The 15,575-nt window shown below is 37.2% G+C and overlaps 1 long non-coding RNA gene across 1 annotated transcript; it reads right to left on the bottom strand.

Annotated features, from left to right (window-relative positions):
• Positions 1–8,138: 8,138 nt before the first annotated feature.
• LOC140037020 (uncharacterized) lies at positions 8,139–14,195 on the bottom strand. The gene is made up of 2 exons (XR_011840839.1): positions 11,983–14,195; positions 8,139–8,340 (listed from the first exon to the last, which is right to left on the bottom strand). It is a non-coding gene; the product is annotated as an uncharacterized lncRNA (long non-coding RNA).
• Between the last annotated feature and the right edge of the window lie 1,380 nt (positions 14,196–15,575).

Genomic DNA, 15,575 nt, shown 5'->3' with positions numbered 1-15,575 from the left:
CCTACGACCCCTCTAATCCCCGTGACTACAAACTTGTTGATACTATCTCAACCCGTAATCAAACGAATTAGTGAACCTCAGGCAAGTGTAGAAGACGCCACAATTCAAGTGCGATTCTTGAATTGATAAGCCGAACAAGAACACTAGAGTATAACTCTAAGTTGTTCAAGGTTTGCTCGAAAGCTATGGAGAAAACTCTCTCAATATTTTTATCATAAAAGTGTCTACCTTTGTGAGAGTAATGGGGTGCCTTATATAGGCTACAAGTAAAACCCTAATCTAGTAAGGAAAAGGAACTAACTAATGACTCTCCAATCACAATCACAATTAAGGCTAACTAATGGTCAGCTTATAAAGCTAGCCCAACATAACCCAATAAAAGCTAATTCACCAACTTAAGTAATAGTGAGTCTAGACTCTATAAATCGAAATCCAACTCAACATGAGGTCTTGGACCGAACTTATTCCTACCAAATAAAATAGAAATCTGAAAAATAAACTAGTAAACTATTACTAAAAGATTCATTCTCTTGCAGCCCGAAACATGGCCCATAAGCGGCCCATATTTCATATCATTCCCCTCCTCTTGAAAAAGATTTGTCCTCAAATCGTGGTTGGAAATGAATGGTACTAACAAGAGTTGGCAGGATGAAACCTCAAATCTCCACATATTGGCTCTCTTAGAATGAATGATACTTGCATACGTCATGATTATTATAATTTGGTACACATGTCTCTTGGTCAGCTTGAAAATGCTCACAATCAGCCATGGAAAACTCAAGGCTTTACTCCAACGACTCCTCGAAGATAACGCATATAGCTTCGGTTCCATGATGCAAGGTAAAATGTATGGTACATTGGCAGCAAGCTCACATCTTCTTGGATCCTCCATAATGCAACTGAGAAACTGAACAATACTTTGAACATGATCGACTTCATTAGATGGATCATCACTTGGGACACTTGTTGCAAAATGGTAAGGAGGCAAAGGACAAAATTCAAGTGCAAGGACTCCCTTTGAAACTTCATTACTCCTCCCAACAAACAAAGCAGGCTCATGGGTGAAGTTGTATATCAATGGATAGTAAAGGGATACAACACTTAAGATGCAAACTCCATGAAAATTCTGATATTCGCCAATGGATATAGGGATAGAACATGCCATGATCAACTCAATCTCTCCTTGCTTAACCTGGATAAAAGAAGAAAAGCTAAACATAACAAAGGTAAGTTCGTTAGAAAAATAAGCCCTCGCATTGTTTCCCAAAGTCAGCGCACTTTTTCCCTTGTCTTCCTTCTCAACTAGCTCAAGACAACTAACTTGTGTAGATGGGACTTCAAGGTTTTCAATCTCAAGTTCATTGCCAGCATTCGTAGATATTTCTTCAATCAATGGCGGATTAGAAGGAACATCTTTACCACCATTGGTTGACACATGAGTAAGTTGCTCAAAATATGAATTCAGCACTTGGAGAATTTCTCCCATCATAGAGTCAAATAATTCTTTATTCCGGCTTCGGAAATCAGCCTTTGATTCACGAGGCTTTGATTCAATTCGAGAATTCATGACTCGATTGTCACAACACTCCTTAGATGATGCTCGTTTGCTTGATGAAGACCTTGGCTTAGATGCTCGACGCAAACTCCTTTGCTCCTCCTCATACTCATTACAAGTACGCTTATATCTTTCATATACGCACAAGGCACGAAAATGATCCATTTCCTCCTGAAGTGGATGAAACTCATGTTGTGAATGCTCGGAGATGGAACGTGTGGAACTAGAGTACTTGGTAGTAGTTCGTTTGGAACCCCTCCTCTTAAGAGGCTTGTTCTCTAAGAATTCTTGATGATATGAATGAGATGCAACTCCACGAGGCATGGTTAAGTGACCTGCAAAATTGGTTAGCAGAGAAGAGAAATTTCTCACAACACACAAGCTCACGTGTATGCACTCGTCACTCAGTGTTTTCACTCTAATTTGTCCCTCAAGTAGTCCTCACCAAAGATTTTCTCACAGCCCCTTGCAAACCTTGAAGAAAGTAGAATTCTCCAAGTGCTCAAGTGTAGCTCAAAAACAAGTTCACGCTAGAATTTGAGGTTCGTAAGAGTAGAGATTTGCTTGGAAAACAAAATTAAGACACTAAGAATGGAGTGGTAGAATATATTCAAGAATAAAAACTGGAAAAAGAATGGGCACAAAAGCTACCAAAAATTAAGAAGGACACTCAAAAGCTCTAGCCGACGAGGAGGATGGTCCTTTTGCTTTGCTTGATTTTCTTGGGATGTTTACCCCTGTCCTAACCGACTCAAAGCTGAAACTAGAACCTACTTGGACACTTGAAAACACAATAAAGCTGACTGGGACAAATTGAGTCCTAGTGTCGGTTTCTGGTCAGCACAAGGAATGGTATGGTATCGGTTTTGGAATTGGCAGCTTTGGTTTGTGTGTTTGGGGAGTTTCCTAGAGCTGACTTGGTCGGTTGAGGAAGCCTGTTTGAGTTGTGTTTGTGGTAGGGGCGGTGGATCTGGTTGTTAGATTTTAGGAATCACGAAGTTCCCAATTTAGTGTCCAACAAGGAATTGGAAGGTACTCAGATTTGGGGGTTAGTGGGGATCCGAATCTCACTTGGGAAAAAGTATGCCTTGGACTGCTATGTATCCCAAATTTCTTGCCTTTCTTCCTCCTCTTTATTTTTTTTTGTTTAAACTGTTTTGAAGCAAGCTGGTAATACGTTCAATCCTTCAAGAATTCAAAAATTCGAGATTTGTAGAGTAAGAATCCAAGATCCTTTTAAGATCAAAATCCAATTGGCCCAAGGTTCAAGAGATCCGACTTTCTTTGTGCAAGAACTTCAAATTCGGTTCTGTTTTTTTTTTTTTTTTTTGGTACACAGTCCAAACACACAAGACCCCACACGAATTAAACTACAAACTGGACAAAAACTAGAGCCATCTAGTGACCGAAATTTCTGGACTGATTGGTGCACCACACAACGCTAAAAGGAAAATCCTAGTTGCGGCAAGAAGGGAAGAAGGCCCTAGTTGCGGCTGTAATTTTTTTTTTTCCTCTTTTGGTGGCTGTTTTGCACACCCAAAATGACTCTACAACACAACGAAAGGACTAGGATCTGGGCAAACAATAGCAAGAGACAGTAAAACAGATTGCATGCAATACCGAGACACAAAGAGTACGATGGGGAGCAAAAGAAACCTAGCGGCTGGTTCTATAGATTTTTGTTTCTTTCTCTTGTTTTCTTTTTCTTTTTTTTTTTCTGCGGCTCTCTGAGTGTTTTCACAAACTCAGGTTCCTGTCCCAACAGTTGATCCTTCGGATCAAAGCACAAGGTTGCCAAGAAAATAGAAGTGCTCCTCCCAATTTTCAAGAAACCTGTGATTGTGCGAGTAAGGGCTTTCCAAAACAGTTGCGGTTGATCCAAGAGCTTCAAGACTTCTGATCAGGACACTCAAGATCTATTCAAGTTCGGTGTTGGTTTCCAAGATTTGCAAGAATCGACACAAGGGTTCAAGGCTCATAAGCAACACAGGTTTGGTAATGCAAGAACGAAAATTCCAGCAAACGCGACTCAAGGACAACGGTATGCGACACTCTTTTTTTTTTTTGACCCTTTTGTTGGGTTGTTTGCACAACCCAAACGACACAAAGTAGACTCCAACCTGGCCGGAATCAGTAGCAATTTGCAACAAAGAGCTTCTAGCAGATTGCACACAACACCACAAGACACGATATGAAGGAACCAAAGAAACCCTTAGCAGCTGTATTTTTTTTTTTCTTTTTTTTTTGTTTCAGGTTTGGCACTTAATCACGAAGGCAACAGACAATATAAACTGAACAATAGACATGCACTAACAATAAGGAGACAATTCGGTCAGATTGGTCAGTGCAAGGAAAACAATATCAAGTGCGGCAAGACAGAAATTCTTATGACTCGATGTGTTGTTGTAAGACTTGGACACAACTCTCAACACCGTGGGACATCCTTAGTTGCTGGACCCAAGCGGTTGAAGTAATGTCAGCAAGACACGAGTGGATTCAACACACAAAACTCAATAGGGATTGGAACTAACAGAACACGGACAGATTGCACAATTCCAAGGTCGCAGCTTCGCGACTTGGAAGAAGTCACCGACCAGAAAGCTCTCCTCTCCTTTTTTTTTTTTTTGTGTAACAACGATGAGATACTCGCACAGACTAAATCAAACACGACACAATTAATTTCCAGAAATTCCAGGAGTTCAAACAACACCAAGACAGGATCAACAATGGTGACCAGACTTGAAAACGAGGGAAACTCGCGGACAGAACGCAACGTGCAAAAAGAATTTTTTTTTTTTGAACTAATCAAGACAAACACGAATTAAGACACGAGAAGAGTAATAACGATGTTACCAACAAGCTAGCTCTGATGCCAGCTGATACGAATCTCCTCACCAACGAGATTCGTATCAGTAAGTAAAGGACTTAATACTTGTTTTAGTTGCTCCTCGTGGGATCGACCCGATATTTGACCAAAACTACTAAATTGACCTGTATACCTGCAGTCCAAACGGGTAAAATTCGGAATTAAACTTGCATTTATATCAAAATTCTATCACTTTGTATTTTCAGCCATGATATGATGATGTCTAGTTTTGATATGGACTTGAATGAGTTGGTATGAGGATTTCTAGCTTTAATATAACTTTTTAGCTTCTAAATAAGGAATTTCCAGCTTTAGTACCAAATTTCCAGCTTTAGTTGCAAAATTCCAACTTCGTATGGTTGTCTGTGTAACATATATATATATGTGTGTGTGTGTGTGTGTGTGTGTGTGTGAACTTGGATAGCCTTGTAACCTAGAATATGTGTCAAGTGCCTCCTATCATTTGTGGCTTTGGTTGGGACTGTTTTACCATGATGTTTAGCCTTGGAATTGGAAGGGAAAGTTAAGGCCAAACGAGGGGAGGTACTGTCCGTTTTCTTTCATGCAGCATAGATGAGTAAGGACAAGGGTTGTGGTGTGGATTTAGGCTGGTTTGGCCTAAGCTTGTTTGAGGTTGTTTAAATTCACATTGTTTGAACCATAAGCTTGATTTTGTGTACCAAAATTGTGCATTTTCACAAGGAGGGAAAAACGATGGGTTCTAGTAACTTGTATCCAATGATTAACTTGAACACTCTAATTGGCTTTCTACCGAAATAGTGAGTATGCCTCACTTATGTTTTGCTAAGCTATATGGGTTATTCTTTTTCATAAATCTTTCCTTCGATATTGACAAGACAAGTTGGGCATTTTGAAACACTGTTTGATTGTAACTTGCTATATGATATTCACTCACAGATTTCGAGAGTGACTAAGGTGTAAGGTCTAACCTTGACGTTGCTAAGCAGTAACTCGTTGGTGAGTGTCAAGTGCATGTTTCTTTATATCTTGATTTGAATGATACATGTTGCCACGTGTTATGTGTTTGAATATTGAACTTGATGAGGTGAGGATGTACTTTATCACACTCGTCCTCTCCTTCTTGAATGATCATGTACTTGTTTAAACTTGATTGACTTGTGCTTGTATTTGACTTGTAAGTGCTGAGCGGCAGTATGTACCACACTCAATTCGAGTGGGAGGTGCCTCTCATCCCGTCTCAGTACCATTATCTTGATTAAGTCGATTGGAGAGTTATCTCATCAACCCTAGTGCTGAGCGGCAGTATATACCACACTCAATTCGAGTGGGAGGTGCCTCTCATTCCCGTCTTAGTACCTCTATCTTGATTAAGTCGATTGGAGAGTTATCTCATCGACCATACTTGTTCTTGCTTAGGTATACTCGAGTATTATCACCACTGTTTCTATTTGGTGTTCGGGCCCGGTAATGGGTATGTTTGGTGGACGAAAAATTGGTGTAAAGTGGAGATCTACGGTCATTATTTTTACTTCTTTAAACGTTAACGCAGTGTCAACGGGTTTGGATCAAGCTACTACAACGGGGAAATTGGCTCTTGAGAGCTCCTGTATCCTCTTAATGAACGTGTTTTAGTCCTTTTGTGACTTTACATGAAACCATTGTTGTTATTCTGTATATGTGCTACTTGAGTTGAATTATGGTACTTGCTCTACTTGCTTGCTTGATTTCTTGGCCTCACTGAGCATCCGCTCATCCCTTTAAGTTGTTATTCCTTGATAGGAATTTGAAGTGAAGAATTGGAGCGCTAGATTAGCCAACTTTTGTCTAGAGTTAGTGTGATTCCCTGAGCGACTTTTGGACATTTGGAAGTGTAGATTTCATTTGTATTTGAAATATTATGGTTGTAATAGTTGACGCTGTTGCCTAAGGATTGTGACTATTGTTATTCAAGTACTTTCTTGGTTTTAAGAAATTGTTTGGCTTGAAAATCGTGATTTGGTTCGTGTGAGTGCATGAGTCCTAACGAGAGTTGGGTAGGCGGTCCGCCAAACCCTTGGGTTCGCCCTAGGGTAGGTGGGGTCGTTACACTTTATCCATTGGTTTCCTTTTTAAAACTTTTATTCTTCAAATAAATTAGATTCAAAATTCATTTGTAGTATATTATTATATTATTATCACCCTTCATGTAGTGATTGTGAGTTAATTTTTATTTTCTCAATCATTTTTTGAATGATCAATCTCTGGAAAATATTGAGAATGTCCATTCTTCAATTTACAAAATTGAAAAATCATATACCATATATCTACTCTTCCTATATGATACTTTGCCACCATCAATTACAATGATCAAAATTGAACTACAGGCTACAATTTATTAGCAATAAACTATTAATCTGAGCATGATTTAACTATTTTTATTCTATTTTGTTTCAATGTTTGCATCAGTATTCTAAATTTTATTATTTTAGATATTTTCTATTTGTCGCGCCCCGTTTTTTAATAAAATAAACGAATGGTTTAAAAAAGTGAATTTTTGATTTGAGAAATGAATTTTTTATTTAAAAAAGGAAATGGGCCTAAATGGGACTTGTAATGCGACGATTTGGGCCCAAATTATAGTTTAAAAAGGGTTTTTGAAATAAAAATCAGAGTCGCCAAAAGGGATAACTAGGGATAGAATGTTTGATTGGAAAAGAAGAGGGCCTGACTTTTATTCCGTTCCTTACATTAACTCTGAAAGGAAACTTTCATTAATGGAAAATTTCTTACTTGTATCTGAATTAACTGATTGAGGAAGACCCTTGTTCATCCATATCTGTGAAACATAGGTGATCCGCCGGACAAAACTCTTCCTTTTCTTTTCTCTTTCTTCTTCTTTTCTTTTCTTTTCTTTTTTTCAAAATTGAAGCCCAGGTAGAATCAAATTTCTCCAATTTGTGATTCCCTCTTTTCTTTTAATTTTTAGCATTTTTTGCTTTTTCTCCTTTTGAAAAATTCTCCAATCTCCTTCCCCAATGTGGGGTGCAATCGTAAATGCTTTTGGAAAGAACCACCCATTTTAGCTCAAACGAGGATGCGAGGGATAAATAGTGATTAGGTTGTAGAAATGATGATCAACGTATCATTCTTACACCTCATGACAAGCAAAGTAACGAAATGGTCATTGAAAATCCACTTCCTTTTTGATATTCGAAAATCTTCCAATATAGGGTAGTGATCATTAAGGCTCTTATTTGAAACGAAATTATTCTTTCAAAGGCTCAAATGGGAGAGCAAATGATAAAATCTGTATAGGTAGAGAAACGAACGCTTGAAGTATCATTCCAAATTTTCCAAACAAATAAGAATAATGCACATTTTTGCTTTCACTTAGATGTGGATTGAACTAGATTAGGCACAATGAACATTTTCAAGCAAAAGTTGCCCCAATTTACAATTTATCAATCAATGTGACTAATTTTTATTTTGGGGTCAAATAGAGGTGGGCAAAATAGGAATTGTACAGTGAAGGAGAAAAGGTATCTTATTGGGCCTTTTGAATGACCAATCAGTTTGAGTGATTTCTTTTAATCTCGAACACTCTTATTGTAGAGTTCAGATCACCAATCTAGTATGAATTTTCAGGCAAGAGGTTGAAAAATCTCAGTTTGAGTTTATTTCTTAAAATTCATCACGAAATTTTTTAATGGGCTCAATAAAGAATGAAATGTAGACGAGTATATACAAAACAAATAATTGTCTGAATAAAAGCTTCATTATTGCCAATGTTTGAAACATTTTAAAGGCAATACATATGAGAAAAATTCTAAAGAACTCCTTTACACATGTATACACACTTTCCTCTCTTCATAGCCCCCTTTTTCCTTTGAGCAATGAAATCTCTTAGATGTTTTACACGAGCGCTTTCAGATGAATTTTCAAATTTACATTGTAGGGCCTGCCCAAGAATCAAGTAATACTTGTTATTTTCAAACTTTATTAGATCAAAATTGTTATCAGATATACAAAAATATTTTTGCCTTATTGAAACATTTTTTATGAATGCAGGGGGGAGTGGAAAAAATAAAAGAAGAATACCCAGAGTTAGTAACCAATATTGTAGAATCGGTATGCATGTCCTATGGGGGAGCCCTTTTATGCCAAGGGTACGCCTAGCATGAAAATGCAATCCTCTAGGGTAGGCACTATACAATACCTGATGGATCCGATCCACTTATTGAGTGAAAAATAATTTGAAAAATTTGGTCAATTGGAGTGACAAGAGATATTTGTCAAAATGAGGACAACGTCCAAATGGATTGATCACTTTGATTGATACAAGAATTTGCAAAAACACACCGATTTGACCTTGACGGACTTTCTATCGGAGAGATTGATATTTGTTGACAAATTTTCTCAGTGACACATGGGTCGAAACCCCAACCGATCAAATGGCTCGATGCAATGGATGGTTTTCTCAAAATTGACTAGGTTTCCCAATTTGAAATTCGACATTGAAACCCTAATTGGTCAAATGGGTTGCATGACATTGACAATTTATTTAAAATCGACCGGATTACCTTAAAAAGGTAAACTAGTCAAATGAACTGGATGAAATTGATAATTTATTCAAAATTGATTATATTGTCCTAAAATGAATGAATTGACCAAATAAATTGGATGAATTTGATGGATAATTTGATCAAATGCATTGAATGGAGATGATGGTTTATTGAATTGTCTACCTATTGGTAGTTTCAAAAAATCATTGCGATGCATTAGTCTATGAGTCTTCTAAAATCAAGATTTAGCCTCAACATGTTTATCGTCTCAACAAAGAAGGACCATTTGTAAATTTCTTCAAATTAATGTCATTTTCGCAAGGGATTTTTACCAACTATGTTAAAATGGCCAAAGAATGATTGTTAGATGCTCATATTCTAATGTACTAAAGATCGCCCCAAGGTCATGGAAAGGATCAGATCTTACCTTACCTTGTGCACTACCCCTTTGGATGGTACAAAAATATAAACGTGCCAGTCTCCTTGGATTAAATATCCGAGACACAGGGCGGTTTATTCCTAACGTGGGATCCCTTAAATGGCATTCTCTTTCTATGATTTATGCGCGATGCCAATTTATTAAAGCAGTAAAATATGTAATTTGAAATGAAACATGACCTAAGGGACCCTTTATTTGTCAGGATAGACCTAAAATGATATGGCATTATTAATTTATGAACGAAATATACCAAAATTTCTTAAACGTGCAATAGCCTATCTACAAAGGTAGGTTCTAAAAGAAGATCATGCCAGACCTTTTATTTCTTAATGTTTGTGAATGCAAAAGGCAAGAGACAAGGAAAGTTAGTTCACTAAATAACACATAACACGTTGTGGCAATCAAAATAATAAAATATAGAAAGCAAAAATAAGGAAAGAGGGTTGGAATCCCTCCCCTCGTGCCTAGTGTCCCTAATTCAGGATAAGGTCGACTCTACCCTAGGCAATTCTATTATGGATGCATGAGGTTTGGTACACTAATGCATCTAGACTCGATAAGGTTTCGGCTTCCAAGCCTTCAGACCTAAAGGCGAAGGGTCATCACTCCTAGGGCCTTTGAACGGTGGCTCGAGTGATCCCTTAGGTAGCGCTATGGGCGCAGAGCATACCATCCGCCTACCCAAGGAAATCGATCCTAATCCTACAAGGAGGTGTGGGAAACGCCCACGAAAAAGAAAAAAAATAGGGTAAATAAGACTATGCATGCACGTATGAGGTGCTTTCTTATTGAGGGGAGGGATTAAATACCATAAATGCGGATGGAGGTTCTAGGGCGACTACCCCCCACCCAACAATGCAAAGCGCGGGATAACATAAATAAATCATTCATCCATCAAATCAATCGTGCGCAAATGGGTGAGGGAGTGAGTTGATAAGCGCGAAATGCAAAAATCCTAAAAAGGGAAAAATGCAATCCTAAACATCCAAACGTAATAGATAAGAAGGTTAAAAGAAAAAAATCAACTAAATCTAATGCTCGGACTCTCTAAGTCCCCAATGGAGTCGCCAGCTGTCGCGTCCCGTTTTTTAATAAAATAAACGAATGGTTTAAAAAAGTGAATTTTTGATTTGAGAAATGAATTTTTGATTTAAAAAAGGAAATGGGCCTAAATGGGACTTGTAATGCCACGATTTGGGCCCAAATTATAGTTTAAAAAGGATTTTTGAAATAAAAATCGGAGTCGCCACTTGGTATAGAGTTAAGGTGTACCAAGTCACCTAAAAAATGAATTTTTCAAAGAAAAGATAGAAGACCCTTTTTAAACGACTCCTAGTCTACGAAAATCAGAGAAAAAGATTCGGGAGTCACATTTGAAGAAAGGGAAGGCAAGGATAAAAATCAAAGGCACCCTTTCAACCTAGCCAAGGCTAGTTGCGTGATTTAGTCAAAGATTTTCTTAATTTAACCTAAAAATTTATCACATTTGGATGTACTATATGGATGCAAACCCTAGACCTAAGAGGGTATCGAGGAGTCAAAATATCTCTTCGAATTTTAATTGATGCAAATCGCATTACTTGCGATACCCAAAGTGATTATTTCGAAGAGGTCACGAATCGTACAAAAATATGAGACTCAAAGAGAAAATACGAAAATAAAAGTATGTACAAATATACATGACCTAAAGGGATGCATCATAACGGGTGCGGGAGACTAATGTTCGTGACTCAATTTTTCCTTTAATAGAGGGAATACGAGTGTGCTAAGGCTAGAAAGCCAAACTCGTCCATATCCCATATCCAAGGGGCTTCCTAGTCTAATCAAGCAAATGTACTAACCTAGGTCTAATGCTTAGATGAAATGCAGGTCTAATGTCATGTTTCATACAAAGGGGTAAGTAATATACATATAAGGGAAAATACGGGGGAAGGGATATATGTATAAGGAGGGATGTCATGCAAAAAATGATAAAAGACCCTAAAAAGTGAAAAATATGCATGAGAATGTAATGTAGTCATACGAACATGATCTAGCACGGGAGGTCCCTAAGGGTCTAGCAATGGACTAGCCCTTAACTAACGTTCTCTCACAAGCATTGGACTTGTGAGAGCTCGAAGGGAAGATCATGACTAGCATTGGACTAGCCACGGTAACGTGCATTTATTCACATAATCAAATATAATACTAAAGCAAATAGACATGCAAAGCACCTAGTTTCACGTAGCACGTAGCACATAAGCATGCTTATCTAGATGCAAAGGCCTAGGAAAGCGATAAACACATAGGCACACACAAGCACATAGCACATAAGCGAAAAGAAAGCGAATAAAACCCTAACTATTACATTTGAGGGGGGCCTACTACAATCTAACGGGGGGAAATGAAAATAAATAAAATAAACCTAACTATTACAACTTGGCATTTAAATGCCTTTCAAATAATCAGAATGAACTTAAATAAATATACGGAATTAAAACGAATAAAGCGAATTAATAAATAAATAAAATGAAAACATTCAAAAGGCATGCAATTAAACACATAAATCACATAAGTACACGTAGGGTCAGATAAAGTAAAAATAAGGGATAGAGTGTACCTCCCATGAGTTGGGGCCCTAATGGAGTGAAATTACTTATTTACCCTCCAAAATAATAAAAGAGTCAAGGCATCACTTTAATTAACAAATAAATAACATGAAATAAAAATTAAATACCAAAAAATAAAAATTAAACACGCAATGAAAATTAACACAAAAAGGGATCACTTAAAGTATTTTTCATAAAAGAAAACATCGATATTCAAGAAATTAGAGTGGAAAAGAGTCTAATTGAAGTAAAAGTTCTAAACTAAATTAGTGACTCAAAATAGAATCTATCAAAGGTAAGTGCTAAACTTCTCAAAAAGGAATGGAAAACAATTTATTAGAATTAAACAATAAAACTAGCTAAGATCTTAATCAGACGGAAATCAAAACTATAAGTTCTTCCAAAAACTATTAAACTTTCTTATTTCATCCTACAATTCATAAAAAGTCTATCCACGAATCAAATGAAAACATACCAAGGAAAACTAACATGTTAAAGGAATAAAATTGAGGAAATTTTCCAATCTTATGAGCCAAAATGGGATTATGGGAAACTAGGGAGGCTAAAAAAGCAAATTTTCTGGAGATTGTTCATGCAAAATGCATGCAAATGTAACGAGTGAGCCTTCTGCAACAAAAGCCATTCAACAACTCTTGAAGCTTTCTGCAATTTTCGGCTTCCATTCACGCAGGAAAACAGCCATGATCACGAAATCAAAGGAAACATTCAAGCCTGTCAACCAATTCCACAAGACTCAACCCAACACAAATCATACAATGACATAAGATCAAGGATCCAGGATCCCTTCTCTCCAACAGATTCGCAAAGACTGGAAAAGCATCTTTTGTTACTTCTACTAAATTCTAGCGTGTTGGGTTCAATTTCTGGTGGATTCTTGGATGCAATCCAAACATAACTAATGGCCACCAACAAATTTAGATCAAAACAACAAGATTATCCAGTAATCTTCCCATTTTTCAACCACACAGTCTTATTTTTATGCATGAAAAATTGGGAGAGAGAGCATGCGGCAATTTGGAAATTTTTCGGCCACTTGAGTTTTCATTCCCAGAAACCACAGAAAACTTGCTGCCCAACATTCATTAGATTTCTCATGAACGCACGCTTAGACAAGCAACGAAGGAAATTTGGGATAGAGAGGAGCCAAAAATATGCACTCTATGCATTTCTATTTCCATACTTCAACACATCAAGGATTCATCAACCAAACAAAGAATATTCAGCGAGGAAATTTTCTAAAACAACATGGTAGAGAGACGGGACAAGCTTATCAAACTGAAAACAAACATTCCAAAGTTTCATGTTCATTAGATCCGACTTTCCCTGAAAGTTGTGTAAACAACTGATAAAAGGAAAGGCAAGAGTTACCTGAGAACGCTAGAACTTGTTAAACGCACGTAAGGGGCAGGAGAAACCGCGCTGTTCTGGAACAACGTAACTCAGGAACTTGCGTGGCAAAAAATTTTAACGCTGGCAAAGTTGTTACTTCGGACTTCGATTCAGCTATCTTGGAGTTGTTCTTTCCCAGAAATTTGTGAATGAGATTTCTTCTATGGTCTCCCCAGAGTATGCATAAACCAAAATATCCTCCAAAAAGTAAAGATCAAAGCAGGAATCCGTCCCCGAAGTCAGCTAATCCGTCAGCCTGGCTGGGTTTTGGCAGAAGAGAATTCTGCACTTTTCCTTCTCGTTTCTCGTTTCCTTCTCCTGCCCAGAATCTTTCTTTTCTCCCTTTCTCTCCGGCTCCCGTAGCCTCCTCCTTGTTTCTTCCTCAGCCTTTCTCCACTCTTTTGTTCTTGGCCTCTCGTTTCAGCCGGAAACCCGTTGCTTTTCCTTTAAAACCTCTACCTAAAACCACCAGTTTCTTGTTTGCCTTGCTCGGCTCTCACCCTTTCTTCCTCTCTGCTCCGAAGCCTTCTCCACTTTCCTGGTTTCTGGTTCTCTTACCCAGACCCTCAAAGCTCTCTCTTCCAGTTTTTCTCTCTTATTGGCCCTCTCCCACTCTCAAAGCTCACTCGGTTATATCTCCAGCCGCCGTTCCAAAAGCTCCCCTCGTTTGTTTCAACCGGCCTCTATCTAAAACTCCACCTCTGTCCAGCCGTCGCAACTCTCCCTCTCACCCTAGTTCTCTTCTCTCCCTTTTTCTCTCAGCCGTCATCAGATTTCACTCCCCGTTCCTTTTTTTTTCTCCCGGCCCTTTCTACCTTGTCCCCCCAAAAATTCCTTAAACTTACCAAGTGTCCCTAACACCTCACCCTTAGGTGCTTAGTTGTCTAAAACATAAAAGAGACACTTGTCCAAATGCATGCCTTCCCACTTGTCATTTTCACTCTTTTTTTTTTCCTTTTTCTCTTTTTTCCCTTTTTCTTTTGTTTTTCTGAAATTTAGTATGAAGACAAAAATAAATAAAAAATAAAATAAACCAGAACAAAATAAAAATAAAAATAAAAAAATAAAAATAAAAACCCTAGAATTGAAGCAAATAAACCTATTAAATTAATTAAACAAATAAAGTTAAAAAATCAAAAATTTGGTGTCTACACTATTAATATTGTTTAAAAAAAAAACTTTCAAAGATGAAAAAGTGGGTGCAAATGCACTAGTAAACAATTCATATTGCATATTGTCCAGTTCGACTTACATTAGTGTACTTAACAAACCCTAATTTTATATCTTAGATCGATATTGCATATCCTTTTCATAATTCTACTTATTTTATGTTTTAAACATAGCATATGTCCTTTTTCCAGTCCCAAATTGTTTTTCAATAGTTATTCATTAAAAAATTGTTTTTTGCTTAATATAATTATTAGAGTTTTCAACATTTATATTGCTATATTCAATGGTAACATTCAATGAAAAATGATCCCATGCTAATGCACAGCAAAAAAAATAGTTGTACATTATTGCCATAGTGATTCTTGAAGCATCAACTGTAGAATCATAATTCCATTCATTGCCATATTCTTTGATGGAAATGGGGCAGGAACGGTTGTCAGAGTTTATGGCCATGATTTGGCCAAAAAATTTTGTGCGGCTCAGATCACATCTTATAACTTGATTTTCACGCCGTGTGTAGGACCCACAAAAATTTGTTCTAAAGTTACGTCGTGTGCAAAGAAAGTTACACCGTGTGCAATCAAAGTTACGCACAGTGAAAAATGCACACAACCGGCACAAACGGTTGCAGGTGCAACCGTTTGTGCCCCTTGTCCTTTCTTTGATCTCCTCATGTCATTTCATCTCCAGATATATATTTCTATATCATGTACATGGGTTTTGCAAGCCAAAATTAATCAATTATATTAACTCAATTGAACTGGCTAAGTTGGATAGATTAATCTCATGCAAATGTAAATGTAATGGGAACCAAATTGGAATAAGCATAACATACATATGAAATTAAAATAAAAAATTTCCATGAAAAGACTACAAATTTCAAAAAAGTGGAAAAGAAATTGAAGAAAAGAATCATGCAAGCAACAGCTGAAAAATGCATAATAGACGTTTGAAAGCAAAGGTTGAAAATGACTACAGTGATGAACATAAGAATTTAATGAAATACGAAATATATAAGTGAAGG

This window comes from Coffea arabica, chromosome 2e, assembly GCF_036785885.1.
Source record: "Coffea arabica cultivar ET-39 chromosome 2e, Coffea Arabica ET-39 HiFi, whole genome shotgun sequence".
Classification (NCBI taxonomy): Eukaryota; Viridiplantae; Streptophyta; class Magnoliopsida; order Gentianales; family Rubiaceae; genus Coffea; species Coffea arabica.
The sequence above is the reverse complement of the archived record's forward strand: the minus strand, read 5'-3'. Positions and strand labels throughout refer to the sequence as shown.